The sequence below is a fragment of the Trachemys scripta genome, chromosome 7, assembly GCF_013100865.1.
Source record: "Trachemys scripta elegans isolate TJP31775 chromosome 7, CAS_Tse_1.0, whole genome shotgun sequence".
Classification (NCBI taxonomy): domain Eukaryota; kingdom Metazoa; phylum Chordata; order Testudines; family Emydidae; genus Trachemys; species Trachemys scripta.
The window spans coordinates 46213536-46228130 of NC_048304.1; the positions used below are offsets into that span (position 1 = coordinate 46213536).

At 40.3% G+C, this 14595-nt stretch overlaps 1 protein-coding gene across 1 annotated transcript in view; it reads left to right on the forward strand.

The window, feature by feature from the left end:
* Window positions 1–14595, forward strand: part of DOCK3 (dedicator of cytokinesis 3) — a 335434-nt gene that overhangs the window by 11000 nt on the left and 309839 nt on the right. The gene's annotated exons all lie outside the window — the stretch shown is intronic.

The window sequence follows — 14595 nt, forward strand, 5'->3', positions numbered from 1 at the left end:
CCAGTTCCCATCCTCGATCCTCCCCCTCCCTTCATGAATCATCTATCCCATTTCTACCATACCGGGATGCAACTCTCCTCAGACCAATGGGTCTTGAGCACAGTAGAAATGGAATATTCTCTTCATTTCTGTTCCCTCTCACCTTCCCATCCTCTTTACCCATTCCTCTTCAGGCACCCTTCTCATGAGGAACTTCTCATGCAGGAGGTGCAAACGCTCCTACAGGGCGATAGAGGAAGTCCCTCTAGAATTGAGGGGCTGGGGTTTCTATTCCTGGTATTTCCTAATCCCGAAGGCCAAGGGTGGGCTCAGACCTATTTTAGATCTGTGAAACTTCAACAAGTTAATAAAGATAAAGTTCCGCATGGTCTCCCTGGCCTCTATTATCCCCCTGGATCTGGGGGGAGGCGCGCTGGTACATCGCCCTCAACTTGAAGGACGCGCATTTTCACGTGTCCATAGTCCTGTCCCACAGACAGTTCCTCCAATTTGTGGTCAACAACACTCACTGTCAGTTTACAGTTCTTCCCTTTGGCCTTTCGGCAGCCTCTCAGGTGTTCACGAAGTGCATGTCGGTCATGACAGCCTTCCTGCGAAAACAACAGGTACAAGTATTCCCATACCTCGATGACTGGCTAATCAAAGGCTGCTCCAGGGCCCAAGTGGAGGCCCATGTGAGCCTAGTTCGGGCAACATTTCATAGACTTGGCCTGATACTGAATGTGTGGCAAAGTCGACCCTAAACCCAACTCAGAGAATAGAGTTTATCAGCACTCTCCTGGATTCTGGTCAAGCCAGGGCTTTCCTTCCAAAGACTCGCTTTCTCATTGTGGGCGCCATCAGAAGGGATCTCAGGTGATACCCCACTACTACAGCATGAAATTGCCTGAAGCTGCTTGAAGATAGGGCCACATGTTCATATGTAGTGCAGCACTCCAGACTGCTGCTCCGTCCTCTTTAGGCTTGACTAGCCTCAGTGTACAGACCGAATCGAGACCACCTAGACAAAGGTGATCACACTCACTCCCCCAGTTATAGAGTCCCTCAGGTGATGGCTTAACCCACAAGTGGGGTGTGCTGGATTGCCCTTCTCCGGACTCCAATCCTCGCTGTCTCTAGTAATGGATGCATCTGCGATGGGTTGGGGTCGCACTTAAGCAGACTCAGGGCATCTGGTCCCAGCCAGAACTTTTGTTGCATATCAATGTCAGGGAGCTAAAAGCAGTCTGCCTTGCTTGCCAGACATTCCAGGCCCATCTGGAGGGCAGATGTGTATCGGAATTGACTGACAACACCACAGCACTGTTCTATTTAAACAGACAGGGTGGTGCTTGCTTCTCTCCCCTGTGCCAGGAAGCTCTCAAGCTGTGGGACTTCTGCATCACCCATTCGATACATCTAGAGGCATCGTACTTTCCAGATTCCCAGAACCAACTGGCGGATCATCTCAGCAGGTCATTTCACGATCATGAGTGGTCCCTCTGCCCGGATGTTGTGATCAACATCTTCCAATGATGGGGGTTTCCTCAGATAGATTTATTTGTGACAAAGAACAACAGGAAATGTCAACAGTTTTGCTCCTTCCTGAATCACAGCCCAGGCTCATTCGCAGACAGTTTTCTCCTCCCTTGGAAGAACCATCTACTATACGCTTTCCCGCCCTTCCTGCTTGTACACAAAGTACTGCTCAAAGTCAGAAGGGAGTATCAATGATCTTAATAGCACCAGCGTGGCCTCACCAACATTGGTTTACCATGCTTCTAGACCTGTCAGTGCACATGCCAATAACCCTGCCACTGGTCCCGGACTTGATCACCCAGGACCATGGCCACCTCCAGCATCCCAATCTGTAATCTCTCCATCTCACAGCATGGAAACTCCATGGCTGAACCCCTCAGAGCTCACATGCTCAGACCCTGTTAGAGAGGTCCTCCTTAGCAGCAGGAAGCCACCCACTAGGGCCACCTATCTGGCCAAGTGGAAAAGGAACATGCCATTTTACAAAAGCACTCCATCCTTACAGTCATCAATTCCCTTTATCCTGGACTATTTGCTGCATCTAAAACAGCAGGGTCTGCCGGTATCATCAGTAAAAGTGCACTTGGCCGCTATCTCAGCTTTCCACCTCAGTTTTGCTGGTCACTGAGTTTTCGCAAACCCCATGGTGGGCTGCTTCCTCAAAGGATTAGATAGAATGTACAGTCAAGTAAAACAGCCAGCTCCCCCATGGGATCTTAACCTTGTGCTCTCTAGATTGATGGGACCTCCTTTCAAGCCCTTAGTAACATCCTCCCTCCTCTACCTTTCCTGGAAATTTGTGTTCTTGGTAACTATAACTTCAGCCAGGCGGGCGTCTGAGCTTAGGGCCTTAACCTAGGAATCCCCATTCACGGTCTTCTATAAGGACAAGATGCAGTTGCGACTGCACCCAGCCTTCCTCCCAAAGGTAGTTTCGCAATTCCACGTGAACCAGGACATTTTTCTTCCTATGTTCTTTCCTAAGCCTCACGCTAGCAACAGGGAACGTATGCTCCACTCCCTGGATGTCAGACAAGCATTAGCCTTCTACATTGAAAGAACAAAGCCATTTAGAAAATCAACTCAACTCTTCATTGCAATTGCCAGCATATGAAGGGGCTTCCAATCTCGTTCCAAAGGATCTCTTCTTGTATCATGTCCTGTGTCTGGGTGGGCTGTGATTTGTCAAAGATACCTGCCCCCACGCTGACAGCACACTACACAAGGGTACAGGCATCTTCAGCGGCGTTCCTGGCTCAAGTTCCTATCTGGGTGGATTTGATTTAAATCAAATTGATTTAAATCATTAGTCAGGAAGACTCGATTTAATCATGGATTTCTACATAAAAGTGCATTCTTGTTGGTTGTTATAACCCTATATATTCTTCACAACTCAGAGATAGATGTAGGTTTCATTTTTAGAAGGTACACACTATACATTTTTAAAGTTATTTATTTTGAAAACTTTTCAGATTAGTTTTACAGCTATATCAGAAAATGAATGATTGTTTGGTTATTTCATTTACCAAAGGTAACTGAAGCAGAGAATTATGAAGTCATTGGGAGGTGAACTATCTCCAATTCACCAGGTTAATCATTAATATTTGGAGGATTTTCTTGCCATGCTGTATTAGGAGGAGAACATCACCAGACAGACATTTAAATTGTTTTATTTAACTAAAACAACAAAGTTATATATTCTGGATTTTTAAAATATTTTAACAAAACAAGCATATGAATTTTTGAATTTAGGTAAACATTCAAGTTTTTTAAGATCAGGTTTGTTTTTGTTAAAATTGTTTTTAACTAAAATAGTCGAATGAAATATTTTAAAAAAATAATTAAATCAACTGTCAGCCAGGTCAACATGAGAAACTTAAAATATTGGCTTCTGCAGCTAACTCAGTCGTCTTCACCTTCATTTTCCTGTTTGTTCTAATCTGGAAAAGAAAAACAAGCTTCCTGCTTTTTCAGGTCCCAAACGATTTCTCAATTTGGAATGAATTACTCCAAAGGAAGAAAATAGTCTTTCTACACCGGCAGAAGAAGCTACTGCTGTTAAAAGTGAGATTATCACTTCAGCAGTCTCTGAATCCAAGTGCTTACATGACTTCCACCAGTTCACTGGTGTGATTTTCTTTAAAACATCATCAGCAAACATATATTTCTTGAATGGTTCACCCTTGGCTCTGAACTTTATTATAGTTGGCGTTATGGAGAGATGATTGCTGGATGTCCATATCCTAGCCAATTCATCTTCTTCAGCAGTTAAGGTTTGACCCCAGTACTGAGTACTGAGAATATTTACAAGAAAATGAGCTGGAAATAGTGCTTGTCCCATTCGTTTTTTTAATGCTTGTAATGTAACTCTGTCATTGCATATTTTTCTTTTTAAGATCTCACTCAGTTCCTTCCGAATTTCAACAGTGTCAGCAATAAAACAGCTATTTCCCTGCATTTTGTTCAAGGTTACAGAAATAGGCTTCAGGGTACTCAGCGTGTGTTCAACATTTCTCTTAAGCCCAATGTTGAGAACTTTGGCTGTGACAGTGCCATCTATTTTTTCACGATTTTGTTCACAAACTGTCATCAGATTAGGCCAGTTCTTGATATAGTGCTTAAAACAGTCCACTATTGAGTTCCATCACACGTCTTGTGGGAGAGTTAGCTAGGTTCCTCCCAGTTTTTTCAGAGCAGCTGCTGCAAAGTGGTTGTTATGGAAGTATTTTGCAGTTTCAACAACTTTAGTCTTTATTTCTGGAATTCTGAAGTCTTTGGTTAGGAGGTGCATCAAATGAGCACTGCAACCATATGTTATTAGCTTGGGACTCTCTTTACTCTATTCTGAATAATTTCTTCTCATCTTGGATATATTTGCAGCATTGTGTGTGACCAAGCTCCGTACTAGACATTTGAATTTTTTTTCACAGTTTGTTATAGCTTTTACTGCTCCTTCTTGTAAGTATTCTGCTGTGTGTGCATTTCCTGATGTATGAATTGTTTCTGTAAGGAAGACATTCCCTTCTTCTGTCATCACACAAGAACATACAACAGGATCATTGTGGACATTGCTCCATCCATCAAGACTCAGGTTAGCAATTTCACCCTCTAGACCTTTTGCACACTGCTCAATTTCTCTTTCATACACTTTATCCAGCAATTCACCTGTGACATCTGCTCTGTTGGGTGGACTGTATCCTGGTCTTAATGACTGAACCATGTTAATGAAGTGTGGGTTCTCAATCATACGGAAAGGAGAGTTTGTTGCATAAACAAACTGGGCGATTTTTTCATCAATGATCTCTTTTTGTAATCTGCTGGTTCTTATCACAAACTTATCGATGGTTGTTTCAGGATGATGGAGATTTTTTTTTCTTTTTGGTACTGTGGCTATGTGACATACGTGATGTGACTGAAACACTATAATTGGCAGATAACTCTGAAACTATAAAAAATGATGTTGATCTAGAAGGTGGATAATCTTCAGAATCCTGTATGTTGAGGATGGATTCTCCTAAATAAAATAACTCAATGCAGTTATTTAATTAGTATTACCATACTGCTCATTTAGTATTACTCATTTCATTCACTGACACTCAGTACTACTTAAAAGGTGAAATTGTAAAAGGAAGATCTGCCTATTTCAGCTATTTATTTTTTATCTCAACTGCATCTAAAATGATAGTACCATAGAGTAACAACTATATTTTGTGCTCAAACTTTAGAATTTAAGAATAGTCCAGAAGGAAGACAGGCAGTCCTTAAGAAAGAAATATGAAATAAAAAAGTTTACCAGCCTGAAGATCCTGCATGTTCAGACATGTTCCTTTCATCATCTTGAACGCAGCTTCCTTCTGAGAAGGAACACTTCTCATGATGTTGTTTCATTCAGGCAAGCAGGCCTTGCATTTCTTTGTTGCACTGTTTGTATTTTGCACGCATGCCTGTCTTACCCACAGGTAGAGGAACTTTATTAAAATTTTCCCAAACTGGGTCTCTTTTACAGCCTGTTGCAATTATAGGTTTTCCCTTCTAGTGAGAGAATGGTATGTTAGATCTCAAATCGATGAAGGCTACACTCAGAAAGACCTCAAGACTTTTGGAATATGCTGCTCAAACAGTTTCACTTTTGTTTCTACTGCCTGTCCCTCCCTTCTCCCATTTATCTCCAGACTTCTTCTCTTTGTCCAGATCTATTCTGCCCCCAATAATCTTCTATTCATTGAACTTTTTGAAACTTTGCACTTTTAAAGAGAGGTAAGGGATTGACTCTGTGTACACAAATTTGCAGAGGGACAATAGGGTTGAGGTCTGTTATTTCTCACCTCTATATATTTATTTATTTTAAAATATTTTTTGCTGTTAACAAGCATGTTATCTCTGGAGACAAAAATCCACAGTTTGAGAACTGCAAAACTAAGCATCTCTGATGGTATCTTCTAGACTGAGCACTGAGTCCCATTGGGTATATAGAAATATTAATCTAAATCAGTGGTTCCCAAACTTGTTCCACCACTTGTGCAGGGAAAGCCCCTGGCGGGCCGGGCCGGTTTGTGTACCTGCCGCGTCCGCAGGTTCGACCGATCGCGGCTCCCAGTGGCCGCGGTTCGCTGTTCCGGGCCAATGGGAGCTGCTAGAAGCAGAGCAGTGAACCGTGGCCCCTGGGAGCCACGATCGGCCGAACCTGTGGACGCAGCAGGTACACAAGCAGCAGAACAAGTTTGGGAACCACTGACCTAAATAATCTGTACAGAAGCCCCTAGAACCTCATAAGATTGGATCCCTAATCTATGAACTATTGGAATTTATTTACAAAACTTTTCTTAAACATTACATGAATATATTGTCTCATACTATAGAATTAGAATTTATAATTCCTATTCCATGATGAGATATCTTTGAGCTATAATGTATTTTAATTAAAACGATCTTTAGATAGTTTTTTTTCCCCTCAAACAGCATTTTATCAAAAAAATCCAATTTAAATAAAAATCAAATTTTTTTGATTTTTTTTTTTAAAAACATAATTGATTTTTATCCACCCTGGTTCCTATCCAGGGCATCTATAGGACAGAGACGTAGTCATTGATCCATACCTTTAGTTCACATTACACCATTACACAGCAGGCCAGAGATGATGCAGCTTTCGGCAGAGCGGTGCTACAATCAGCAATTCCATAAACTCCGACCCCACCTGCTAGGTAAGGCTTGAGATTCACCTATTTGGAATTGACACAAGCAAGCACTCAAAGAAGAAAAAACAGTTACCTACCTCTTGTAAGTGTTGTTCTTCGAGATGTGTTGCTCATGTCCAATACTCACCCGCCTCCCCTCTGTCGGAGTATCCGGCAAGAAGGAACTGGAAAGGCAGCGCACCGGCAGGGACCTATATGCACTGGCATGGAGGCGCAACTCCAGGGGGCTCCACAGCTGGCCTGACAGGTACCGCTAGGGAAAAATCTTCCTACGATTGCACGTGGCATGCACACACCTACTTGGAATGGACATGAGCAACACATCTCGAAGTACAAGAGTCACGAGAGGGAGGTAACCGTTTTTTTGGCCTGCATGACGTAGTTAGATTCTCCAGAATCTCAACTTTCATCTTTTTTTTTTTTTTTTTTTTTACAAAAAAGCAAGTTCCTAGGGCTCGTGGTTTCAAGGAACACCTCCCAAATATGAATCAAGTGTAAACTTACACAATGATGTCTACCTGAGTCTGCAGATAGTCAGATACAATTTCCTTGGGGTGTGAACTGTCTCACTTCCCTTGAAATGTCAGCACTAAAGCCCAATGATGACACATCAATGTCAACATTAACTATTTCACTGCTGGTCATTCTAGCAAATGGAACAGGAAAAGGTGTGGAAGAAGACCCCTCAAGGAGTTGGGAATTAGGAATTGCTGCATGGAAGGAATACAAAATGAAGAACAACGGAGACTTTCAAATGTAAGGGAAAAGGGAGAGAAAAACATAGAAAGAAGGTTAAGGAAATAAGATAGAGGGCAGAAGTAGTGGTGACCTAAAGGGGAGCAGATTTTCTCACTGAGTGATGCTGAATGTGATAGTAAGGGACTGAATAAATTAAAGTTAGGCTACAACATAAAGACTCTAATAAATTTGTTAGTCTCTAAGGTGCCACAAGTACTCCTGTTCTTCTTTTTGCGGAAACAGACTAACACGGCTACTACTCTGAAACCTACATAAAAACTGGATCTCTCTGAAAACTTCTCACTGACATCAATGGGAAATCTGCTGTGGATTGAGAAGATTGCAACAATATTGGAAATATCTCATATTTTGTATATAGCAGCAAAGGCTTTTGCACAACAGGAACCAAACATTAAAAAAAATCAAATCTATAATTCATCTGATTTTTTAAATAAATTAGTATTTAAAGTGAAAGGTAGGCTTAACATTGAAAAGTTCTTTACTCCTGCATTTAAAAGTCAAAACTAAGTTTTAAAATATTTACTAAATACAGTGTTTAACCAAAGTTAGATTTTTCCCATATGAAGCTCCATTTCATCGTAAGGAATCCTTTGCAGCTGAGGAGCAGCAAAAGAAGGGAAGGAAAAGAGCTCCTGAGCGCCATGGGAATGCTGTGCTTCTGCTCCAGTGCACAGAAATAATTGCAGTCTCTTTTTTAATATTTAGATGCACAGTTAAATTATTTCTGTAAAGTCAAAGTTTATCAAATGTTTTTGTAATCAATTAACATGGCATCATAATTCCCAATTTGTTGCAGAAATCTGTGTCTTTCTATCAGTTAAAGGGGAGTGGGACAGGTCAGGCGGAAGCTTCTCTCCGGCCTTTTCCTGCACTCTGGGAAAGGTCAAAGGTTTAACTAAGGGAGCAGTCTGGCCATAAATATAAAAAGGACTATGCAGAGAGAGGTGGTAACTAGTCGGCCTCAGAAAAGGAGATAGAAATGACATTCATTTAGAAAACCAGATGCTCCTCACCCCTTCTGATTATGAATTAGGCATCTGTTTAGGTGATGGACTCAGTGCAGCCACACTTCTGAGTACAATCACTCCCCCCATTATAATGCTGAGAGATACTTACTTTCTTATACTTTAAATATAGGAGTGTTATTCCTTATACTTAGAAACAGAGTAGGGAAGGAGGAGCCATCAGTAATATGGGACTTGAAATGGGACCATAGGAATTAAAGATTGCTCCACAGGCTTGCGTTACTTGACAGTAAAAGGTTATTTTTCCTTATAAAATGCATTACAATTATTTTTTTAAATCACTCCAATCATAGCAGTAAATAGCTGGAAACAACTAGAAAGAGCACAAATGGCCAACAGTTGCAATTCAGCGAGAATTGCTAAGGAAAGGTATAGTCTTTTACACTGTGGTCTGAGTGAAATTAAACCCTGCTTTGAAATTCATGGCCTTTCCCTGCTCTTCACTTATACGAAAATTATTTTACCCACTGGCCGTTGCAATACTAGCACTTACTGAATATTGAAATGAGTAATATTGTATAGTTAATGAAGAGTAATGTGACCTAAGCAGATAATTGGGAACCAAGAACTCCCAAGTTTTAATCCTGCCACAAACATTAACTTTCTCTGTGGGTTTAATTGCCCAGAGGTTTAACTGCAGAGAGGACTTGCCCTCTCTGTCTGAATTTATTTATTTGTACAAGGGAGGATAATCATACTACAATCTTGCCTCATAACAGCATTGTGTGAATTAGTTTTATGTTTATAAAATGCCATTCATGGTTAAAAGTACTAAGTAGTAAGATAGAAAGGATTCTGAAGAGCCAAACTAAGCAATTTCTCTGTATTCTGGGACATGTTGCAAGACATCCTCACTCCAGAGAAGCCTGTGTGAGGAACGCTTCATCAAAGAGGTCCTGGTGTCTTTATTTTTTGGTTCTCACTTGGTACTTGCTCCCTGGCCCCTGTTTCCCACCCCTCGGACTGTGCATTCCATATCATACTTTTCATTTCCTCCTAAAACCTTCCATTTTCATTCCTTCTTTTTTTGTCTTAACTCTCATGTCAACCAATGGGATAATGTATATTTATATGCTTTTAAGATGTTTTGTGCAGGTCTTGAAATAATATACATTCTAGTTTTTAAAGTACTTTTTGTATCTTCGTGACAGTTACTGTCTTCGCTCTCCCTGAGCCCCCAGTTGTCCTGGTAAACACATACGTAGTGAATTTGCTTTGTGTAGAAATTGACCCTCATTTGATGCCATACATCTTGTGATGCTTACTTAAAATATGTAATTACTTATTCATTTTAAACAATACATAAATCTGATCCCCCAATCAGCTCTGGCTTCCACTGAGGCAGTTTCTCCACTACATAGATTTCCCGACAGCCCCTGTTTTCTCCCTTCTGCTGCAGCTGTTTTCCTTCTCTGCCTGAAGCTGATTTCTCTGTAGCTCCTTCTGAATCTATCTTCCCCTATCCTACTTGATACAGTTTCTCTATACTCCCTTTGACACCAACTCTCCCACCCCCAATCTTCATTTATTGATGGTTCCCATTACCTTCCTATTTCTTCTTCTGCTTTCTCTTTCTTGCTTCAAACTCTTCAGTGACCGTTATTCCATTTTTGCTGTTTCCCTACCTCACATCCCTTGACCATCTTCTGTGTTGGAACACAGACAGCCTTCTACCTTCTTCATTCCCCTAACTCCTCGTTGTTTCTGGGAGCCATATATTTTCAATTATAGTTGACTAATATTTGTATTGCTTGAATATTGAGCTGCCAATCTAGTTGCCAAACTAGTTGCTATCAGCTCTCTTAGCTATGTCCTACCACTCTCGTATGGCTGAATGTTTGACTAGCGCAAACATCAAACAAAAATATTCTAAAATATTTGGGTCACCAAACATTGCTGATATTTACATGATTTGGCAAATTAATAATTCAATTCACGCTTCCCTAATAAACTGTCCTATTACATAATACCCATTCTAAGATGGCTTCCAGCTAAGCAACCTATTACTTTTAAAGTTTTATTAATTTTTATAAGTCACTGCATAACTCTTAGTTATTCAAATTACCTCTTTATCTTCTGTGTCTCTGAGAAATCTTTGTACTTTGTTTTATCTGAACTAACAAATACCACTTTTTATAGGCCAATTTAAGATGTGTATCTAAGTAGCTTCATGGTGAGAATGTACTGGGTACTAAAGGTCGCTTTAATCTAACATAATAAAAATCAATAACTGGAGGTTAAAGCCAGATAAATTGAAATTAGAAATAAGGTACAAGTTTTTAACAGTGAGGAAAAACCAACCAGGGGAAGTGGTAGATTCCCCATCTCTTATTGTCTTTACACCAGTGTGGGGTGCCTTTTTGGCTTTAGTCAAACGCACGTTATTAGGCTCAATATAGGGATAACTGGATGAAATTCTATGATTTGTGTTTTACAGGAGGTCAGACTAAATAATCTAATGGTCCCTTCTGGCCTTGGAATCTATGAATCCACAAAGATTGTGGGGATTGTTATTGAGGTCATATCTTGAAATATAACGCAAACTTAACAGACTTGTGTTTTAATAAAATCTTTTGCGGATGGGTTTTTACATTCCCACTCAACCTCCTACTGCAGAATCATAGAAAATTAGAGTTGGAAAAGACCTCGGGAAGTCATCTAGTCCAACCCCCTCTTCAAAGCAGGACCAACCCCAACTAAATCAGAAGATGAAGCCCAGCTGCATAATCCCATTCAGTCTTAGCAATTGTTTAGCACTGCTTTACGTCAGTTTGTTTTTGAGCTAATTTTTGCAAGGAAAAGGGCCAGCGATTTGAATATTGTTTTCAGAGAACACTAAGATTCTCTTTACAGGGTCCAAAATCTGGCTCCATGGAAAAAGAGACTTGCACAAACTCCTGCCAATTCAATACTGACTTTGTCCAACACTGATGTCATTCAGAGAAGCTGTTTGTCATCTCAGGAATTTTTCCTAAGTGACTTACTTGCAGAACTGCTTCAAAGAGTAATCAGACTATGAGGCAAAAGTAGAAAGAGAAAGTCCTATGCAGAGGGAACTGCCCAATAAATGGAGCTCCATGTCATCTAATTCTTTTTTTCCAAAAAATTTCCTTCTGTTGATTAATCTGCCTCAGGGCCATCACTGCTAGCAACAGTGGAAGCTTTAGTGTGAATGGGCTCTTGATGGTCTCTGGCATTTTAAGCATTGTGTCATGTGACAGAGCAGGTTTTATCAACCCAGCTAAACATTTTACATAATATGGATTGAACTTCAGCCTGCATTACCGATAAGAACATGTTAGGTTCTTAAGAGCTAGTAGAAAAAGATTTAATTCAGTTACTGTGGCATTGCATACAGGTACCAGTTTAATGGGAGTAGGTACTGTGCAGGATTTCCATAGTATTAGAGGATGAGAATCCTGTAATTGGAAATCCGTGGTGTTAGAAGAATTTACTAAATTTAGAGTGCCAAATAAGTTTGAAAGGTAATAGTTTCAGAGTGCTATTATGGCTGTTGTGTCAAATGTTATTAACTAGAGGATAGCATCTTTGTCACATACTGAATAACATCCTGCCACTGTTTGAGTTGGCAGTTCCAAAGAGAGTTGAAATCATGAGAATGGAACAGTTTTAAACGGTGATCAGCTTTGGCACCCTTTCCTGTAATGCTGTAATGGTAGTCTGTAACTACACATAAAGGGTAGTTCTATGTATTCTGTTCTTTTGATAATACTGTTAGAAAGCATCTGTTTATTTTTTGTCACCTGAGATCCACATGTTTGGGAGGGATTACTTCTTATAAATTTTAACATGTGTATGCATTATCGTTTTAGGGGAAGCCTTTTAGATTCAGGAAAACTTTCTAATCTATGATATTTATATGGTGCTAATTGTTGAAACGGATCTTTAATAGCCCACAGCTGGGCAGATTATTACCTGTACGAATGAAAATTCACATTCAGTTTGCGCAATGCACAGCGGTTTATTTGAGAAAGAATCACACAAGCAGTAAAAGGTTATATAATACATCTTCCTAAGGCTAGGTCTACACTACCCGCCTGAATCGGCGTGTAGAAATCGACCTCTCGGGGATCGATTTATCGCGTCCCATTGGGACGCGACAATCGATCCCCGAATCGACGCTCTTACTCCACCAGCGGAGGTGGGAGTAAGCGCCGTCGACAGAAAGCCGCAGAAGTCGATTTTGCCGCCGTCCTCACAGCGGGGTAAGTCGGCTGCGATACGTCGAATTCAGCTACGCTATTCACGTAGCTGAATTTGCGTATCTTAAATCGACTCCCCCCTGTAGTGTAGATGTACCCTAATACGCCTCAATTCCCCAAACGTAAACCCTCAGTAATTATGTTGGCCTTACACAGTATCCTGATTGGCAAACAAAGCAGATATAGCTACCGGTTCTAGATGGAGACTTCTTTTCTTCTCTTCTCTTCCCCTTTCAGGTACTTGGTCTGTCAAATGTCCCCTGAAGCAGGGTATTGGTTACCCCAAGGCCCTCTGGTTCAAAAGTCTACAAAAGTCACTCATAGCAGGGTGTTGGCTACCCTGAGACTCTCTACCTCACAGCGTCACAGACCTCTTCAGATGTTAATTGGGGAACTAACTAACTCTGCTTAGCATTTATACCTCTTGTTCTCAAAGGAGTAACATGTCGCAGAAATATGCCTTGTTGGGTGTTCCATTACTGTTTTTTTTTAAATTAATATTTTAGAAGAGACTGCAAAATGGACAGAGTCCAAAGATCAGTTGACGTTTACCCTCTCATTAATCATTCATTTGAGCTCTTGGTGTGGTGCTATCCTAAAGGGTCATTTTGACTCAGGTAAGCCTGTACCAAACTCCTGTGTCTTCTACATATTTACTTTTCTGAGCTGGCCATCGGCTGATATATTTCAAAGTTCCATGTTGAAACACACATACAGATAGAGTCTCTGATTAACCAATTCCAGCACTTTCAGTAAATTTCCATACCAACTATCTGATGCTAAGAAAATCCTGCTCTCAGAATCCTCTAGCAAATTTAGATGTACACAGCCATACCAAACTCATGTTCACCACATTGATTCATATCAAACACAACAGTTCACAATAATAATTTGGTACCGTCCCAACACTAATCACCATAGTTTCTACATGCTGACATCAATGCATATTATAATTAAAATATAAACGCTATATCTTTTATTATATCTGGCACTCTAGTGACAGCACATTTTAAGATTGCCTAAACCGTTCTATTATAAACTCCCATTTTCAGTTGCTAATGAAGGTCAGCATTTTTCATCTTTTGGCCTGTACAAAGGTGAAATATATTTGGTAAGTTTCAGCAAAAATAGGTTAGCCATTTTTGAGAATGAAGACAGTGGTGAAAGATATACATTTCCTAAAAAGCATAAATAAATTGTGCCACCGTTTTTAACATGATTAGCTCCAAAGTGTGCTTAGGGTAGAAATTGACATTTGATAGGGAATACCTCGGAAGGAAGATTGCCTTCAATGTCTTGGTGTAAATCTAATTGTATTTGGCAAAGATATGAGGGTTTGAAAATTGTAGTTTGCTTACCTGCAGTAGTTTTATAAAAATTATAGCACTTTTTAACAACTGTCTTCCAATGGTATAAATGAAAGAGGGCTGTACAGTGCTTCTGTGAGTAGATCATTTAGAACCATTAAAAAAAAATCTATTGAGTCCTGCCTGATTCATTGGGAGTGAGTTTTGTGCCTCATAGCCAAATGCCCCAGCAGACCATTCTGGTTGCTGCTGATTGCTAAAGCATAGCAATGCTGCTTCCTTAGCTGTGCGCAGAAATGCCTTACACTCTAGGGGACTCAGCTGGCCAAATAAGACAGATTTTCAACCGATTTATACCACTGGACCCTATTTTGCAAAATAAATAAATTACTCAGTGTTAAGGTTGGGTTTTAGTTGCACAAAAGTCATGATGTTCAGAGTGAATTTCCCAAAGCATCCTATGCTGTTTCCTTGAACGTATGCCTTTTATTAAAAGATTACACAATACTGAAACAATGTGATATACTAGTTGGCAAATCAGACCTTAAAATGGAAAGAAAGTAAGTTT